This window comes from Python bivittatus, unplaced genomic scaffold (genome assembly GCF_059951505.1).
Source record: "Python bivittatus isolate LINGU-HERP-01145 unplaced genomic scaffold, Pbiv_v1 ctg000200_np1212, whole genome shotgun sequence".
Lineage (NCBI taxonomy): Eukaryota > Metazoa > Chordata > Lepidosauria > Squamata > Pythonidae > Python > Python bivittatus.
In genome coordinates, this window is record NW_028277040.1 from 1,300,201 (window position 1) to 1,319,201 (window position 19,001).

The following is a 19,001-nucleotide window of genomic DNA, read 5'->3' on the forward strand; positions in this document are numbered from 1 at the left end:
TCAAAGTTTGGATCTCTCGCTGTGAAGCTTCCACTCACTGGGTCTTGTCTTACCTTGGGGTGCTCTGGAGAATAAATCCACACCCTCTTTCCTGTGACGTCCCTTCATGTACTGGAACACTGCTATCACGTCTCCCTTCAGCTTTCTCTTCTTTAGGCTAAAAGTTCCAAGTTCCTTTAACCACTCTTTGTAGGATTTAGCCTCCAAGCCCCACACAATCCTTGCTGTTCCTTCCACTTCCTGAGTGGCCTTTTTGAGAGCAGTATTATCATTTCCTGTGATCTTGACAAGATACCTCTGTTGATGCAGCCCCAAACTGCATTGGCTCTTTTGGCAGCTGCCATTTGATAATTTATCTCAGCTTCTCAGAGAGTTCGGCTTTTTAGATTGTAGAAAGGCCTGAGTTTTATCTCCTGGGAGGTAGAATAAGAGATCATTCCTGATGTTGTCCACATCAAAAATATTGCTTCTGATTTGTTTATAACCACCACCATTTTGTTCCTATTTGAACCTGCTTCTGCAGCCCCTTACTAATTGATAAATAATGCATAGTAAATAAATAATAGGATAAATAAGTTGTCCTCAGGTGACTGTCACAACAGCTTCTTAGGTTCATGGCAGTCATAATCAAGTTGCTGATGTTGAATACTATCTTTGTTTATTTCTGACTGTCTTTCAAGCAGTATTCATTGGCTCAGATTTTTGTGACATATGTGAACTGATATGTTATCAGTATGATATGTTATCATTCAAAATCCAGTCTTCACAATGCCAAATCTTTTTTGTCAGAAAAATGCAAAATGTTTTATCATTCCCTAGTTATAAAATTCAGTTTAATCATTGTCTGTTACCATGTCATTTAAATAACCCTTTTCATCATCTCATTGATTTCTGTAGGTCTTTTGATCCATCCAATGGTCTTTGGTCCATTCTAGATTAATGGAGTTTTAATCTAAACATTAAGTAAAGGCAGTTAAATTGAGGCTGAGCAGACAGTGACTGCTGAATTCTCAGTGGTTCCTACTGAGTTTTTGTGGGATAAATAAATGGTACAACTCAGGAACTGACCCTCTTTGTCCAAATACTGGAATCCCCTGGAATAAAATGCATGTTTGGCTCCCTTTTGAATGAGATTCCTTCTATATTGTATGTGAATTCTATTCATTTTTATGTAGAAACACCCAGCCATCATCCATATAACCCTCTCATACTGGATGGTCACTGTGGGGCTCTCCAATTTATATGGTTGGATTACAATTGGTGCGGACCCTCAACATTAGCCACACCCTCTAAATCATCTGCATTGCATTTTCTGTCCTGCAAAATGAATGCAATATAGAGGAGCTTCCACATCTGGCTTTTAAGATCCTTTTTAAAATTTATCAACTTTTGATAGTTTTGTCTTTGCAGTGCTGACTAGAAAACTGATTAACTTTGCATGCATGTCATTTTTGTATCTGTATAAGTAGACTCTTTGTCACAGGCTATTTTCTGCGTTCTACTTGATTTCACAGCCAAGTTGATGAAATTCAGTTTAGGTTTTATGTCCTAGCTAATAATCATTTCTGTAAAAAACAGGCAGCAGTGACCAGAGGAACAACAGCAGTCCAAAATCAGAGTGCAAGGGTGAGCAACATTTTAAGGAGCACAAACTACAAAGTTCTTCACTTTGGAGACAAGTGAAATGCACAGGTATAGAATGGGGATATCTGGTTTGTTGATAACACTTTAAAAAATAAGAAGAAACAGTTAATTGGAAACTGAATGAGGCAGTAGTTTTCAACGTGAGATGCTTTAAATTGGGTTTGAGCAGTAAGCAAAGGATTGGACTCAAGGACTCTATGATCTGCAGATGTGATCCTATCACAGGAAGGGATGGGGCTGAGATTTGAGGCCTTTTTGTTGGGGCTGGGTGTTGTTCAAGATGGAGTGGCTTTCCAGTCCCATTCTCACCCTTAACTTGAAGGAAGGGATGAAAAGAAAACACTGCTAAAGTCCAGCCATTTTTGTGGAACTATAAATGGGGTCTTGGGATGGAACCTGCAGCCTTCAGACCACATGATTTCACCCTTAATCTAACAGAAGATTAGCTTGGAGAAAGAAGATTTGTCCTAAATGTTGATCCCCATTCAGCTGGGTGAGTGCATTTCCATGTGATATCTGAGAAAATGGCCATTGCCAAACTACTGGGCTGAGATCAGATCCCATTTTATCCCAGCCTTCCTGATCAGTCAACTCAGAATAACTCCAGAGGGATTTTGTGTAGGCAACCTTGGCCAAAGAATTCAAGCTGCCCCCATCACATGATCATTCAAGTTTACTAGTTCCAAGTCTCCGCAGCATGTGAAGTAGGCTTGTGGTTTCTGTAAAGGAAAACAGGAAGCATCCCCTTCTTTAAGACTCATCTTGACATCTTGTCAAGTTACTCTTGACAAGAGTAACTCCAGTATCTTTGAGATGGTACTGTTGCCCATTAATTCAAGAAAGGTATCTTGCTCATGCTTTGCTTCTGTTGCCATACTGTTCTGAAAGCTTCATTTAGTCCTAGGTGAGAGCACTGCTTCCCTGCCTTTTCTTCATCTCTCTTCTCCTGCCACATGGTTTTACCATCTATGTAAAGCCTGTGATGGAATGGGCTTGTTTTCTCTGCCTGTGCAATTGCATTGGCACCTCTTGAAATGATAAACTGAGGCTAGGGCTTCATGGAGACATCATCATTGGAACCATCCATCCTTCTGTCCCAAGTATAGACCCAGGTTGGGGCTTTGTCCTAATATTCTGGAAAATTTTAATCTCAATCTGCAAAATAATATCCCACCTTTATATCCCACCTTTTCTTCAGAAGCTCAAGGCAGGTTTTGGGGGAAGCCTCCTGGATGCCACATACACCTTTCCAAACCAGCCAGAAGCAGGACCAACCAAGCAGCAGCAGGAGCAACAGCTTCCATTTTTGCTGCTCATTGCAACTGCATGGATACTTAACTATCAGGACTATCATAATAGAACTGTAAAAATCCAAACAACCCTTAGATGGGAACTTTGATGTAGAAAATATGAGCTGCTGCACTGAGGCACCAGAAAGGTGGAGGAAGGTAAAAAAGATGTAGAAATGCATTTTTTCTCTTGTTCTATAAGTACCTACATAATATCCTTGATTTTACCTTTTAGCCAACAAAGCCTAAAATATTTACTATCTAGCCCTTTACAGAACAGTTTCCATTTCATCAGAGACAGAGGGGCATTGTCTATGCAAAAGGGACATTTGATCATATCTACAGTCAGTAGAAGATCCCTGGGTGACTTTGGGCCAATCAGTTCCTCAGGAGGAAGTGCTATGAACACTGCCTTGAGCTTCTGAAAAAAAGGTGGGATATAAATCTAACAAATGAGTGAATGAATGAATAATATCATTTTGCACACAACATAAGAGCACAGTAGGGAACGGGAAGTGTTTGACATTACTCAGAGCTGCTTCATTTCAGAAAAGTCCTTCCAAGCATTAAATTCCACAGTTTGTTTCTGCAATGTTCAATTGGGACTCTTGGGAAATTACCGATTGACAATAAGTATGCAGATGAATGAAAATTAATAACAAGTTTTACTTGATGTTTACTCATACTTTGCATTCTCTATTGTTTTATTAAAAGAAATGTAAATCTGGAAATAAGGTCTAAAACATCAGCAGAATAATTGGTAAAAGTATCACCAGATAATACGGAAAATGTAAACAGCACTAAAAATATTTAACGCCTGGGGAAACGAGAGTTTGCAAGCTGGACGACATTTAGTAGCAATTGTTTATTACTGTAGTATTTTGATGTATACACTAAACTGAATTGTCTAGTCATCTCAGTGTATGAAGAAGCAGTATTACTTCTTTGGATGCTACATTTAAAATGCATCCTCTTTTTTTCTCCAGCAGTGTTTCCCTGCATTAATGTTAAAGTTTTCAGATGATTTAACTTTGGGGAGTTCTACAGATGAGTTCTAAAGCAGCGAAGGAAGGACGGGGAAGCAGCTGCCTTGGGGCCCTGCGCTCTCCTTGCCCCATGCTTCAACCACACTGGTTGCATATGCAGGGCCTCAGGAGGACCTACAGCTGCAGAGTGGTGGCAGGGGAGCGAGGAGGGCCAGAGTGCCCCCACTACATATGATTGCCATAGGGGGATGCTAAATCTTGGCAATTTAAGCCATTATTTAATGTTTTAATCAATGAATTGGCATTTTGGAATTGGCACTTTTGGAAATATTGTAATGTGAAGTGACTGAAGGACCATGCATTAATCTGTTGCTTGAATTTATGTTTCTTGGACCCAGTCCATTCAGACCCATGGACTGGAAAGTCAAGAAACATTCACCAAACAACCCACACTGGATCCGCGTGGTACACTGTGATCCATAATCTGTAAGAGGCCTTCATTCTTCAGTGGATTGATTTGGACTGATGCACACACACACACACACACACACAGAGAGAGAGAGAGAGAGAGAGAGAGAGAGAACTGCTATGCAAATCTCTACACTCTTTTGCCCAGCCCTTTCCCCAATATGAAATGGAATATGCAGTAATAAGCAAAGATGCTCCTGCAGTTACAGCACTTAATTCTCTGCTGCAGGAACATCTAATCTGCAGGAAGAGATTTGCAGCAAATCACTAACTCTTTATATGAAATCAGAACCGCTGTGCTGCCAGAGCTTTTCACCCCTAGTGATTTACAGCATCACTGGAATGGTCTGGCAACCCTAATTTTACCCCCTGCTTGCATGACACTAATCATGCCTCATCCTAGACCATGATTTAAGCTCGCTTCTCCTGCTCTTTTTTGTCCCGTCAAATGCCAGCCAGCGCGAAAATACAAAGGGATAACGTGAGTCAAGACAAGGCTTCCTGATGCTGGCAGCTCTTCTGGTTGCCACAGCAAGAGCTGAGTTCCACCAAGGCCTGCTGGTGGGGAACGGCTCTGCAATTGCTAAAACAACGTTGGGATAAGTTCCACAGCTGAGAACAATTATGATAAACAGCCGTTCTTTTTCAAAGTAAAACACCAGATTGCTGTGGCATCTTGGAAAAATATGTGTGAAAGCAAACTGGAAGCAAAAAGCATGTGGCTTAATTGTTTTTAAAGCACTAAGCATATGGCAAAGTGCTAGTATTATGCACATTAAAGAGTTGCACATCAGATGCCATAGCAGTTCCAAAACCCAGCAGAGATTAAATGTGATTTTGTTATCTCAGGACTCCCTCTGCTAGCCAGAGACCTCCACCAGGAATTCTGAATGTAAAATAAATCCCAGAGTATGCACAAGGGGAAAGCGGGGGGAATGCCCTTGGTACTGAGTAATAGATGAAAGGCTGTGAATCGAATACCCTGTAAATTATTTTGGAGCATTAATAAAAGTATGATCTGGCCCTTATGCAGTTTTTGACCTGGTTACTGAAAGAAAAGGAATTTCTGCATTTCTGTTACTTGATTCAATTATTTGTATGACAGCCAACTTATGGCTCTGAAAAAGTACAAAAAAATTTAAGCCCTGCACAGTATTTTAAGAAAATAGTAGCACATATATTTTAATATTATTTCACCACACTCATTTTAAATCTGTTGGTTACTCAGGTCCTTCCAACAGCTCCCAATGACCCAGCTGTGACTTCCATATACTAAGCTGGGAGGAATATATAATTCAAAAAGTTCTACTGCATTAACTTTTGCTATTGAAATATTGAGAAATGCATGCACATAACCCATTCAAGAATGGAAAAGTAACCATGACCAATTCTATCATTTTTGTTTAGAGACCCTGTTTGAAATGTGCATCTCCTATGCTAAACAAAACCAAAATAGTACACATATATCATTCTAAAAATGGAAATTCTCTGACATTTAGCATAATATTGCAAAGCAGATTTCCAAAGCAAGCATAAGAACACAAAAACTGCTTAGCTAAATCACCCCGAAGGCATATTTCAGAATGTTTGCCTTGCATAAAAAGCATTGATATGATGCCTCTGGAAACTCAGAAGCAGGTAGGAAGGTGACCCCGCAGCCATGTGGTATTTATTCTTTATGGCACATGGCTATGCCAAGAAGGAGAAAGGCCGGATGCGTCAAGCCTCTTTGTGCTTTGACCCACCTCCTTCTCTGGGGTCGTGCTTGTGTAGCTTCTGCTAGCCTCACCTGTTTTCACCTGGCATCTTCCTTCTCACCCTTGCGTGTAAGAGAGAGAGAGCTCCCGCGACCTGTGCTGTTTTTCTAGCAATTAAGAGGTGCAAAATACAATAATTTCAGTAGCACTCTATAGTGCTTTGTAGGGTAATGGTGTGTAGCTAGATGGTTTAGCCCTCCCTGTCTCCTAAGAGACAAATATAATTTACCATTATTCTAAGAAGAAAGTTTAAATACAACCCTTTTCAAAACTTTAAATATTAAAAAAGAAAACATTTGAGTAGTGAAGTAGATCAATTACGGACGAGGGAAGGAAGGAGCCGGATGATTTGGTCTAGTGGTTAAGGCCCCAGGCTAGAAAGCAGGAGACGGTGAGTTCTAGTCCCGCCTTAGGCATGAAAACCAGCTGGGTGACTTTGGGCCAGTCCCTCTCTCTCAGCCCAACCCACCTCACAGGGTTGTTGTGGGGAAAACAGGAGGAGAAGGAAGGAATATTAGGTATGTTTGCTGCCTTGAGTTATTTATAAAAAAAATAAAGACGGGATTTAAAAAAATCTGAAAAAAGAAGGAAGGAAGCTCCAGGCAGCCACAAATAGAGGGAACTCTCCCCTAAAGTCTCCATTAAAAAAAGAGAGAGAATGATGGTTTCCTAATTAGTATTAAAGATCAACAGAGGATTTCTGTAGAGGAAAAAAAACATCTGGAACATAGTCTGAAGTAGGAATCCAAGCCGAGATTTAAGCAACTGATGATAAAAGGTATTAGAGACAATGATACTTAGCAGCACACAGGAAAAAGAACCAACATTCCTTTCAAAATCCTTACTTATTTCCTCAGTTTCTATTTCTCTGCTTTAATTTTACTCAAGTTCCCAGTTTCTTGGAAATTCCAAATTTCACTACAGGCTGTTGGGGACCAGGTAGTTCCCTATTTTTTCCCAGCCTGAGGGCACAGCTTTTCCACAATTCCTGCTTTAAGTTGTAAAATGACCCATTTTTTCCCTGTATCTAGCAGAGGGACTGGAGTTACCTGCCTTTGTGTACATAACAGAGAGCATCTGTCACTTGAGGGAATGTGAAATGGGAACCTCTGTGGTCTGCAGAAGGCAATATCTGTAAGGAAAGCCTGAGTTCTGTTGGCTGGCAAGGGAACTGCATTCACAATATTCCTGTCCACATATCTTTAGTCTGTTCTGATATTAGGTTGATAATCTGTTATGTCTTGGACATGGTCATTTTAGGAATAACCATAAAATACCCAGAAAATCTACTGACATGATCCAGCATGCTAAGTAATGCCTAAAAGTGCACTTGGAGGGCATTTGTGACATCTGTGTGCACAGTATGAATTGAGGCTGGACTTTTTCCTTTCTCTTTGCTCCTGGTCTGTCCTTTCCATCCCATCTCAATGTTGGCCGTTATGCTGAGACAGCACAACATGCACCTGCTTAGAAATCAGTGCGTTCTCATACATTATAGCAGCAGAGAAAGCCACTTTTTTTGTTGTTTAATTGTTGTTAGCTACCTTGAAAACATGCCAGAGAGGGTCAGATATCTTACTTTTAAAATGAGTATTTTTTCTGAGTTTCTAAACATTTAAAAAGCATTTTATACAATGAATGCATACAGATGGAAACCCACATTTATTGCAAAAAAGAAAAAAAAAGGGATGGTGACTGAAAACCTGTGTTACAGTGGGGCAAAAAAGTATTTAGTCAGCCACCAATTGTGCAAGTTCTCCCACTTAAAAAGATGAGAGAGGCCTGTAATTTTCATCATAGGTATACCTCAACTATGAGAGACAAAATGGGGGAAAAAATCCAGAAAATCACATTGTCTGATTTTTAAAGAATTTATTTGCAAACCAAAGTGGAAAATAAGTATTTGGTCAATATCAAAAGTTCATCTCAATACTTTGTTATATATCCTTTGTTGGCAATGACAGAGGTCAAACGTTTTCTGTAAGTCTTCACAAGGTTTTCACACACTGTTGCTGGTATTTTGGCCCATTCCTCCATGCAGATCTCCTCTAGAGCAGTGATGTTTTGGGGCTATCGCTGGGCAACACGGACTTTCAACTCCCTCCAAAGGTTTTCCATGGGGTTGAGATCTGGAGACTGGCTAGGCCACTCCAGGACCTTGAAATGCTTCTTACGAAGCCACTCCTTCGTTGCCCGGGCGGTGTGTTTGGGATCATTGTCATGCTGAAAGACCCAGCCACATTTCATCTTCAATGCCCTTGCTGATGGAAGGAGGTGTTCACTCAAAATCTCACGATACATGGCCCCATTCATTCTTTCCTTTACACGGATCAGTCGTCCTGGTCCCTTTGCAGAAAAACAGCCCCAAAGCATGATGTTTCCACCCCCATGCTTCACAGTAGGTATGGTGTTCTTTGGATGCAACTCAGCATTCTCTCTCCTCCAAACACGACGAGTTGAGTTTAGACCAAAACGTTCTACTTTGGTTTCATCTGACCATATGACATTCTCCCAGTTCTCTTCTGGATCATCCAAATGCTCTCTAGCAAACTTCAGACGGGCCTAGACATGTACTGGCTTAAGCAGGGGGACACGCCTGGCACTGCAGGATTTGAGTCCCTGGCGGCGTAGTGTGTTACTGATGGTAGCCTTTGTTACTTTGGTCCCAGCTCTCTGCAGATCATTCACTAGGTCCCCCCGTGTGGTTCTGGGATTTTTGCTCATCATTCTTGTGATCATTTTGACCCCACAGGGTGAGATCTTACATGGAGCCCCAGATCGAGGGAGATTATCAGTGGTCTTGTATGTCTTCCATTTTCAAATTATTGCTCCCACAGTTGATTTCTTCACACCAAGCTGCTTGCCTATTGCAGATTCAGTCTTCCCAGCCTGGTGCAGGTCTACAATTTTGTTTCTGGTGTCCCTCAACAGCTCTTTGGTCTTGGCCATATTGGAGTTTGGAGTGTGACTGTTTGAGGTTGTGGACAGGTGTCTTTTATACTGATAACAAGGTCAAACAGGTGCCATTACTACAGGTAACGAGTGGAGGACAGAGGAGCCTCTTAAAGAAGTAGTTACAGGTCTGTGAGAGCCAGACATCTTGCTTGTTTGTAGGTGACCAAATACTTATTTTCCACCATGATATGCAAATAAATTCTTTAAAAATCAGACAATGTGATTTTCTGGATTTTTTTTCTCATTTTGTCTCTCATAGTTGAGGTATACCTATGATGAAAATTACAGGCCTCTGTCATCTTTTTAAGTAGGAGAACTTGCACAATTGGTGGCTGACTAAATACTTTTTTGCCCCACTGTATGCCAACCTTGCAAGGTAACCCATAATTCTTACACCCATGACTGAGGAGTGGAAGGAAAAGGACCGCTGTAGGACCATATGCAGAATAATCTAGTACAGGTAGTCCCTGGATTAAGGACGCCCGGTTTACAGATGACCCATAGTTAAGAATGGAGCATATTGTAGCAAGGTTCAGGTTAAATACACAATGTTTGAGTTAATTACATAATACTACTTATACAGTATTATATAATAATACTGTTCTGGCTTACATACAAATTCGTGTCCTTGGGGTTCTCTGAGCTTGGTGGTTTTCTTGCAAACATTTCATTACCCAACTAGGTAACATCTTCAGTAGACAGACCTTGGGAATGGAAATCATTCTTGAACTGGGGACTACCTGGGGAAACTGTAATCCAGTTTCCTAACACATTGGTTTCTTTTTTTACCTGAATGGGTATATGTACCTCGTTGATTAGTAGTGCAATTTTTAAGGTCTGGAGGGACTACAGGCTATCCCAAGGGGGGTAATCTCAAGGTCAGGCCTACCTATTTTGATAAATCTGTTACCCAGGTTAATCTGTCAGCAGAACTTGTAGGCATTACATAGCTGAGGCATACCAAGGAAAATGTTTGATTTGTATCCTATCATTTTTTTCCAGAATAACAGTAAGTAGAGATGCAATTTCTTGACTGCCTTTGACTAAAAGCATCTGTGTCATTTGGATCACGCATAATTTATTTTCCTTCAGTAACAAAAAATGCGGTGGCACAGTGGCTTAATGACGCTGGAAGTTGCTGGCCAGAAATGGTCAACACTTCAGCAGTTCGAGCCCAAGCTCCGCGCAGCAGGGTGAGCTCCCATCTTGCCCCCTTAGCTCCTGCTCACCTAGCAGCTCGAAAGCGTGAGTAGATAAATAGGTACTCTCACCCCAGTTGGAGGAAAAACGCTGGCAGCGCCTTGCACAGGAAAACGGGAATCGGTTGCCAGTTGCTGGATGCAATGCAACGGAAGAGACTCGATTTCTTGCAACCGCCAGCCTAGGAAGGAGGCAATGGCAAACCAGTTCCGAAAAAACCTTGCCAGGAAAACTGCAGGGACTCGTCCAGGCAGTCTCCATAGAATTGGTCATGACTGAAAGCGGGATTAAAACAAAAACGAACCCCCCCCCCCAAACAAATGACTGTTCTAGCACCTTGTCCCTGAGGATTTTAGTTAGAGGTGGGAAGATCATTGTTTAGATCCCAGGTTGATAACTGAAAACTTAGTACACTAATGTCTGTCTGTCTTAGTATGCTTGCAGTTATGCTTTCTAAAGCTAAATGTTCAGTCATACACCAATCCTACACGTATGCAACATAACGCTTAATGCAAACATGTTATGTTACCTAATGAAAAAAGTGGCTGGCTGGCAATATCCCAAGTAAAATGAGCTCCAAAACTTGGTCAAATACATTTCTCTTCATCTTCACTGAAAAAGACACTCACCAGAGATTTCACTAGTTGGAAGTTGAAAGTTGGAAGTAAACACAATAGTATAAAAGAAGCTTGACAGTCAAGAAGCAAAAATAAGAATTTTAACTGAGAAAGTACAAATTATAATTCAGAATGACCAAATCCTAGGAGAAATTTGGATAAGATTTTTGTAAACATCACTATTAATTTTGTATTCAGTAGTTTAACATATACTGCATTATTTTAATGCTTTTATTTAAAAAACCGCTACAACTGGAATGAAGAAGAATATTGTGCATATCAATCTGCAGGGCCTTAGGCAGATTTTTATGCCATCCCATCTGCTATCCGGAATGCTAATCACTTGCTCGCTCTCTTACTGTTATGTTGATATTTTCCAAGCATTCCTGGCCATAGAGCAAACAGGAAATGTCTTCACTCAGAGAACCCTCTTAGTTTACCTTTCAGAAGCCTATTTGCACTGTTTTAAATACTTCCTGTTGTGGGAAATAACTCTTGTTAGTTAATTTGTTAGGGACAAGGAGAGGGAGTGAGAAATGCAATTTTTTCTCCAGGATATTTTTTTTTGTTTACTTATAAAAATGAATTATTCTGTAAATCTTTTGGTTTGATAATGCAGATATTCCTCACTTAGTAACCACAGTTGGGACCCGCAACTGACAAGACTAATCAGTTTCACACCTTCTGCTTTTGTTTGCCTCCTAACCACTCCTCTGCCCTTTGGAAAATGCTCACCCCAGCTCTCGGATAATTAGCAAGAAGGGAATTAATGTTTGTATTTACATTCATGGGAGAGGAAGGAATTACGAGAGAGTAAGCAGGCACACTATGGGGAATTGAAAGCAGTGCTCCGGTGCTGGCAGCTGCAGGTGTGCTATGAAAACAGCCCAGTGTTTTCCCCATTGTGTGCCTGCTTACTCTCTTGTAATCCCTTCCTCTCCAACCGCTCTGCTCTGCGAGGGGGGAAAAAAGAAAAGCAACAAGTCAGGCACAGGACAACACATACTGACTGTAATGGTGATCACATGACTAAGGGATGCTGCAAAGGTTGTAAATGTGGGCATTGGTCGTAAAGTTATTTTTTCAGCACTGTTGTAACATTGGTCGCTGAACGAGGCAGTCGGTAAGTGAGGACTACCTGTATACAGCTTTCAGAAAACAAATACATATAAGAAGCAGTACTACTAGCTTCCTCCTTCAATACTACTTAAATAAGAGCTAGTTAAACTTTGCTGTTATTTAAACTGCTCTTTTTAAAAGTGATTCTACATTCTGTATATGCTTCCTTAAGGGGAAACACCATCAAGAGACTTGGACACTACCTATGCATATAATTGTGTTTGGTGCCCATGAGAGACAGGTTTAGACCTTTCTTTTTCATTAAATGCTGGGAAATTTTGCCCATGCATTAACAAAAGATATAATAATTCACATCATAAAATGGGCATAGAAGTAGACATCACCTGCCTTGAGGAGCAGGGGGATTCCAAGGGCTAAAAAGAGTATTAGAAAAGTTTAATTAAATAAAGATCAAACAATGAATCAAAAAGTTTCTATTAAGAAATAGATTACCTGGCAGGTTGTACCACTCAAAGGCTGTGGGGCTATTATAGGTCAGATGACTTATCTGAAAGGTTCAAGGAAAGATTGGTAGGCAAGCCAACCAGCCCGCTGGTCACAAGGGAGTTATTCACCATGAAATACTATTTTCTACAGTAAGATTGAGAAGAGTTTGTCAAAAGAAGTACATGTTGACTGTGGTAGTACTTTGAACCTGGTTTGTAACTTCTAACTCTCAGCTGAGTGTAGTGCATTAGCAGGCAAATTCCCATAGTATTCAGGGGCTTTTTTCCTTGGGGAGCATGTAAATGAAGACACCAATGTTTGTCAGTGAATTTGCATAAATAGATCTTTAAATGATTTCCCACCTTATATATTAATTGAGTTTGTACATGAGTGTTTCTGTAGAATATCTTAAACTCAAGGAGTGAACTTTTTAGATTTAATTTGCATTTGCTTGGTGAATGAGTGCCCAACAAAATTACTTTATGTATGAGAATTATAATCTAATGTATGAAGTATAATCTAGCTGTTTTTGTAAGTAAATCCTTTATTAGTCTTTTGTGCAATATATACTGTACCAAGGAGTGATTTTCAATCAGTATGTACATACCATAATTTATGCTTGGCATCTATACATTACAAAAATCACATCCTTTGTCTGAAAAATACAGGGGGGAAAAATACTTAGTGAAGAACTTGCTTATATTTATTGAGCAATGACTATGATCTGTTTTTGAATGACTATAAAGCATCATTCATGACATTCAAAATAACCCATTCTGATTCAAACTAAAATAAGCCTTAGAAAATTAACCAGGATCATAGATATAATATAGAGTAATCGAAATCTCTATAACAATCCTCTGAAAATCACCATCCCAGTTCTCTTCTGGCTCAAAAGCCAAATTCATGAAAGGGTACATAGGATCATGTGAGGCTATATTCTGCCTTTGATGCATCTGCCAAAATGTAATCAAATCTGCTAAATAATAATTGAGATTTTTACTTGGGTGTTTATGGATCAGATTCCCTGTTGAACCGAATGAGAAAGTTTATTTCCATGAAAGCAGTATCAGTATCTGCTAGATACAACAGTCTTGTTTCTACGTTAATAAAATTAGAGTGGTCACCATGGTAGACCTCCAGTTAAACCCCACCTCAGATGACATCGCTCCAAAAGATGTCATTCTCCTGCAGTCTTATATTCAGAAAAAGATTGAGAATAAGCCTTCATTAACCTCCAAAAGAGAAGAATTGATAATAATAATAAAAAAATATTCCAACGCAAAATCTTCTGTAGAAAACATCCACAAGGAGGAGATCATTCTGGTCTATCATGGTTCAGAATTCTTTACTACAAATTACTAAGAATAAATATTGCTTTGGGATATAAAATTTTCAAATGCAATTTTTCTATAGCATAAGTAGGAAAATGGACCTTTCAGCTGTTATTTTCCATCAGACTCTGCCAGTGTTGATGGAAGCTTTAGTCAGCATCTGTAGGGCAACAGATTGTCCTCTGATATGCAAGCATTCTTCCATATAAGTGGAAAATATTGTGCAACCCCATGAATATAAGGGAGATAGAGACAATCTGAACAGGTTTCTTTCCCCCATTCCATATGAGACATATGAGATGGAAAATGCATCTGAATAGTAATTGCTAGAAAAGATGAATAGAAGGATGCCATGGGCTTTTATCCTCTCCACTCCTAGACCAATACCTAGTTGGTATTGTGCAATGTCAAAACCAAATGATTTTAAAAGATATATTGTGCTTCCTTTGAAAAAAACTAGTATGGTTTTTTGGGAACAAATAATACGTAAATTAGTTACCTTCAAAACCTTAATTATAATCAATGGACAATTTGGCATGCACTTCACCAAGATCAATTTGATGTAGTGACAGTGTAGTGACCATACACCATCACTATCGGTTCTCACTGAGTGACCTTGAGTCAGTCACTATCTGTCATCTTCAGCTGCCTCATAGGGCTGTTGCTGTAGGGAAAGACAAATAGGAGGAGATTATATATGGCATTGAGGAAAGGCCAAATAAAAAGCTACTAAATAAATATGTCCAGCAAATAAAGTGAGTTGGCTTTGAAATCCTGAAGAATCTGTCAATAAGATCAGCAATGGCCTAGATTAGGCTGGATAGATGTCTACTTTGTTTATTACAGTAATTCAGTATATAAAAAATGCAAACCTATATTTCAGTCAGAGACCATTTCCAGAGAATCAGCCTTACAATACCCGGTCTTTGGATGTCACAATTAAAATGCAACAAGAATTGAGCAGATTAGATATGTTTATACGCCTGAGAGTATAACTGTTGGTTGTATAGCTGAACAACAGCTGATCTTCATCTGCCAACAGTTGTTCACAGAGAACTGTGAATCAGTCAGAGCTTGTTCTCCATCAAAACAATATCCCTTCCTTCTGGTAAAAAGAAATGAAAAATAAATGTATTTATTTATTTATAAATATTTTTATTTATAAATATCTTTATAAATAAAAAATAAATATCTTTCTATATGTTGAGAAATAAAAAAAGATAAATAAATATCTTTCTATATGTTGAGAAGGATATAAATATCTTTCTATATGTTGGTCAGTTTGTGTTTGCAATAATGTTGTGCTTTCTCTTTAATGTTCTCATACATGTTGTTTTATGTTTGGTCTCATTATAGGAATGCTGTCATCCTGCATTGTGTTGGTTTAAAACATTCCATAGTGCAAACTCTTATGAAATTATTTTACAAAACTGCATTTTTAATGCTTCACTTCAACAGATTTATGTTTTTCTGGCCAATTAATTACTTAATTAGCAGGGTAACGTAAGAATAGGCTGTGAGAATCCTGTTCTTTGTGCAGAAGCCTTTTATAATGGCTAATTAAACACTGTAAGAAAGACCTGATTATACTGCTAAGTACTTCCTAATCTTAGAGAAAGATAACACTGTCTACAATCTATGCAATAGAAACAGAAATTGACAGCTGTTTGGCTATTTCTCAAAGAAAAACCCTAGCAAGAACAATTGATAAGCGATGATAAACATGGTTGACATAATCTATATTTTTATGCCCTCCCACATTTGGTATCCAAAGACATTTAGATATGTCTTTAGAATATTAAATTTTGGATAGTAAGATAGTACTTTCAGCCAGTGAAAACGAACAGTAGTGTGAATAAGTTAAAGGGAACCCCCCCACACATATAAACAACCCCCCCCCCAAGCTGGACAAATTAATGCATTAATTATAAAATTTCCAAACAGATTTCCAGGTGGCTATTAGTTTTTTTTTTTCATACTCATTCAGAACCTGTAAAAGTTAGTCTTTTCAAGGGGATTGTAATTTTTCCAAGTTTTGAAACCATGCCTGCTTTGAACACTAATCAAAACCTTTTATCTCTTGTTCTCATTCAAATTGTTTTAACTATTTGTCATTGGAACTACAGTAAAAAAATCATAAATAGCACTTATTGTTTTGGATGTACCCTCCAGGGGGATAGCCATGCTGATGTGCAATTTCAGTGCCTCAGAGGTGACACTGGCAGCAGCATGAGCTTCAGGGGGATTCACCTTTGCTGATAAGGTGAAATGGGAGGGGGAAAATAAGAATAGTCCATAACAGGGTGAAGGGCGGTGGGGCTCTGAAGGCATCAGGGAAGCCAATCCACCGAGGGAAGGAACTCCAGATTTCCAACCCAGGAGAAGGCAATGGCAAATCACTTCTGTATTGTTATCAAGAAAACAGTATGCTCGTGACTGCAACAGTTTGGGTGCCAGATGATGAGACACCCATCTCTTTAAGATTAAGTTATCTAGTTATTGGGGAAGATTGTTAAATATCCATGAATAGATTTGCAGGGGAGGACATTGCAAGACTAAACCCATAGTAGTGTTACTAATAGATGATTGGAAGGAAAACATTGGAAAAATGAAAGAACCTGGATTCATCAGACAATTCGTTTTGTACAAGCACAGAAATGCAGGAGAAAGGCTTCTAGAGTTTTGTGAACCATTGTTTATTACCAGCACTTATGTCAAACAATATAAACAAAATCTGTGCTTGGACTTTACTGGATGGACAACATCAGAATCAAATAGACTACATAATCAGAAACAGAAAATGGAGAAGTACTATCAATCAGATTTTGGTGTCCAATATAAAAGTTAAACATGAGATCAGAGAGCTAAAATAAAATAAAATAAAATAAAATAAAATAAAATAGATAATAGCAAAAGAATACAAGAAGTTGGTTCATGATTGTTCATTAATTGTAGCAAGGCCTTTGTCTATCTAGATCATGCCAGAATGTAGACTATATTAAGGCTAATGGGAATGTCAGAACATATAATTAGTCTTCTGAAGAATGTTTACAATGTATGAAAAAATAATATAAACATTGAATTTGGAGAAACAAAGTAGTTTAGAAAGGGGAATGGAGTGAGATAAGGATATTGTCTGTTTTATAGCAAACGTAACATATAAATGGTAATAGGTAGGTCCAGAAAAGATCACAACTGGAAAAGTGAGAATACACTATACCTATTTTTTTTTATCTGCGCTCAGTCGTTACCGACTCTGCAGTGACTGCTTGGACGAGTCCTTTGCAGTTTTCAAGGCAAGGTGTTTCGGAAGTGGTTTGCCAGTGCCTCCTTCCTAGAGCAGAGCCCAGCTGGCGAGCGCAGGAGGCGGGGTTTCCGTTGCTTCGCGCCCTTTTCGGGCGCATGGGGTTTTTCGCGCTTACCAGCAACTGCTCCCGACTCCTTTTTGCAAGGCGCCGCCAGCATTTTTCCTCCCACCAGAGTGAGAGTACCCATTTATCTACTCACGTGAGTTTTTGACCTGTTGGGTTGACAGGAACTGGGGAGGAAACAGGAGCTCACCCTGCTAACGCGAAGGCTGGACTCGAACCGCTGAAGCGTCGACCATTTCTGCCCAGCAACTTTCAGCGTCATTAAGCCGCTGCGCCACCGCGTCCCCCTCTTATACCTATACCTATACCTATACCTATGCATGTATATGATATATACAGATAACACTCCTTTATTGCCCAAAAATAAGACTTAGAAGACTTTATTATAAAGGTAAAAATGGAAGGTGAACAGTCAGGGTTAAAGTTAAATGTTAAGGGCAAAGGTAATGTCAGTGTGCATGTGAACTTATAAAGGGGTGGTTCAAGAATAAAAATGGACAATATACTGGAGAGGTAAAAAGATTAATCCTAGGGAGAAAGGCAGTTGCAGTCTTAGGCAAGATCATGAAGGAAACTCAGATACTTTGGGTGTAGGATTCAATATGAACTAGAAAAAATGGTTGCGGTATGAAAGTGAAGATCAAATTAGCAAAGGTAGACAATGGACAGGATCAAAGAGGTTACTGGAGTATCCTTGGAAGAAACAGGTTCAGATGGCGAGTACTTGTCAACGAGCTGTTGAAAGTGATTTGATGGCATATAACTTACAGACTTGTGTCTCTGAATTGCCTTTTGTTTCCTTTCTATATTTTAATAAAGCTGTTTCTGGTCTGTGTCTATAACAGTAAAATACAATTGTAATATGGTAACCAACATTGCCATATAACGCAGACTTAATTATTTTTCCTTTCATCTTCTTCCTGTCTCTTTCTGGTTCATATAATATCTATATCTATATATCGCTATCTCTGTGTCATCTATATCAACATACATGTACCAGAGAAGCTTTGCAGTGGTAGACTACCACGTAGTGTTTTTTTTTAAATCTCAAATTTTGTCTCCCTGCCCCCCACATGCCTTCAGTCCTCCATCTTGTCTTCCTCCTACACAGCTGGGCAGCTTGACTTAATGGGATGACATAAACATGGCAGATAGCCAGCTTCATCCATCCATTCTGCAATTGCTTTTGATGACAAAAATAAACAAAGGAACAATAGACCTAACCATGCACTGTGGAGAAATGGTAAAGCTGTCCTTCTTAGGGCAATATTCTAAAAGGGGGCAGGTGGGAAAAGGACAGATGATGCCCACCAATGAGAAATCTCTTGCCCTCCAATGAGAAATTGTCTTCTCACTGATTGTTCTGAAGCAGGACTGAGCTAGTCCTTCTTGAGCTTCAGACAAATCCTGTAGTAGGAATCTCACATTGGCACAGAACCTACAGTTGGAAGGAGCTTCATACTTTTCCAAAGGAACAGCAAGTCCTGCAGAAAGACTGAGTTGTGGAGATGTCTGTAACTTGCAATTCTAAACATATGCAAAGGATATTATACTTTTGATTTGTAGGTTTTCTGTTCTTTCTTAGATATTGGTTTAACGTAAAAGTAATCCTACCATGGACTTACAGAACAAATACACAGTTGCTTTCAGAATTTTTATACCAAGGAAAGGGTTCATTGAGAGCCAGTTTGGTCTAGTGGGTGCTGAACTAGGAGTGGGTAGACCTGAGTTCTAGCCTTGATTTAGGTGTAAAAGTCAGCTGGGTAATCGTGGGCCACTCATTCCCTCTCAACCCTAGGAAGGAAGCAATGGCA

At 39.4% G+C, this 19,001-nt stretch overlaps 1 protein-coding gene and 1 long non-coding RNA gene across 5 annotated transcripts in view; one reads left to right on the forward strand and one right to left on the reverse strand.

The window, feature by feature from the left end:
* VWC2L (von Willebrand factor C domain containing 2 like) overlaps positions 1-19,001 on the reverse strand; it is an 87,205-nt gene that overhangs the window by 9,042 nt on the left and 59,162 nt on the right. The window lies entirely within an intron of this gene.
* The window catches only part of LOC148216522 (uncharacterized), a 128,035-nt gene that overhangs the window by 1,276 nt on the left and 107,758 nt on the right, over positions 1-19,001 (forward strand). For all 4 annotated transcript variants that reach the window (XR_015795171.1, XR_015795172.1, XR_015795173.1 and 1 more), the window contains exon 2: positions 1,579-1,692. This is a non-coding gene — a long non-coding RNA (uncharacterized LOC148216522). The remainder of the gene's footprint in view (positions 1-1,578; positions 1,693-19,001) is intronic.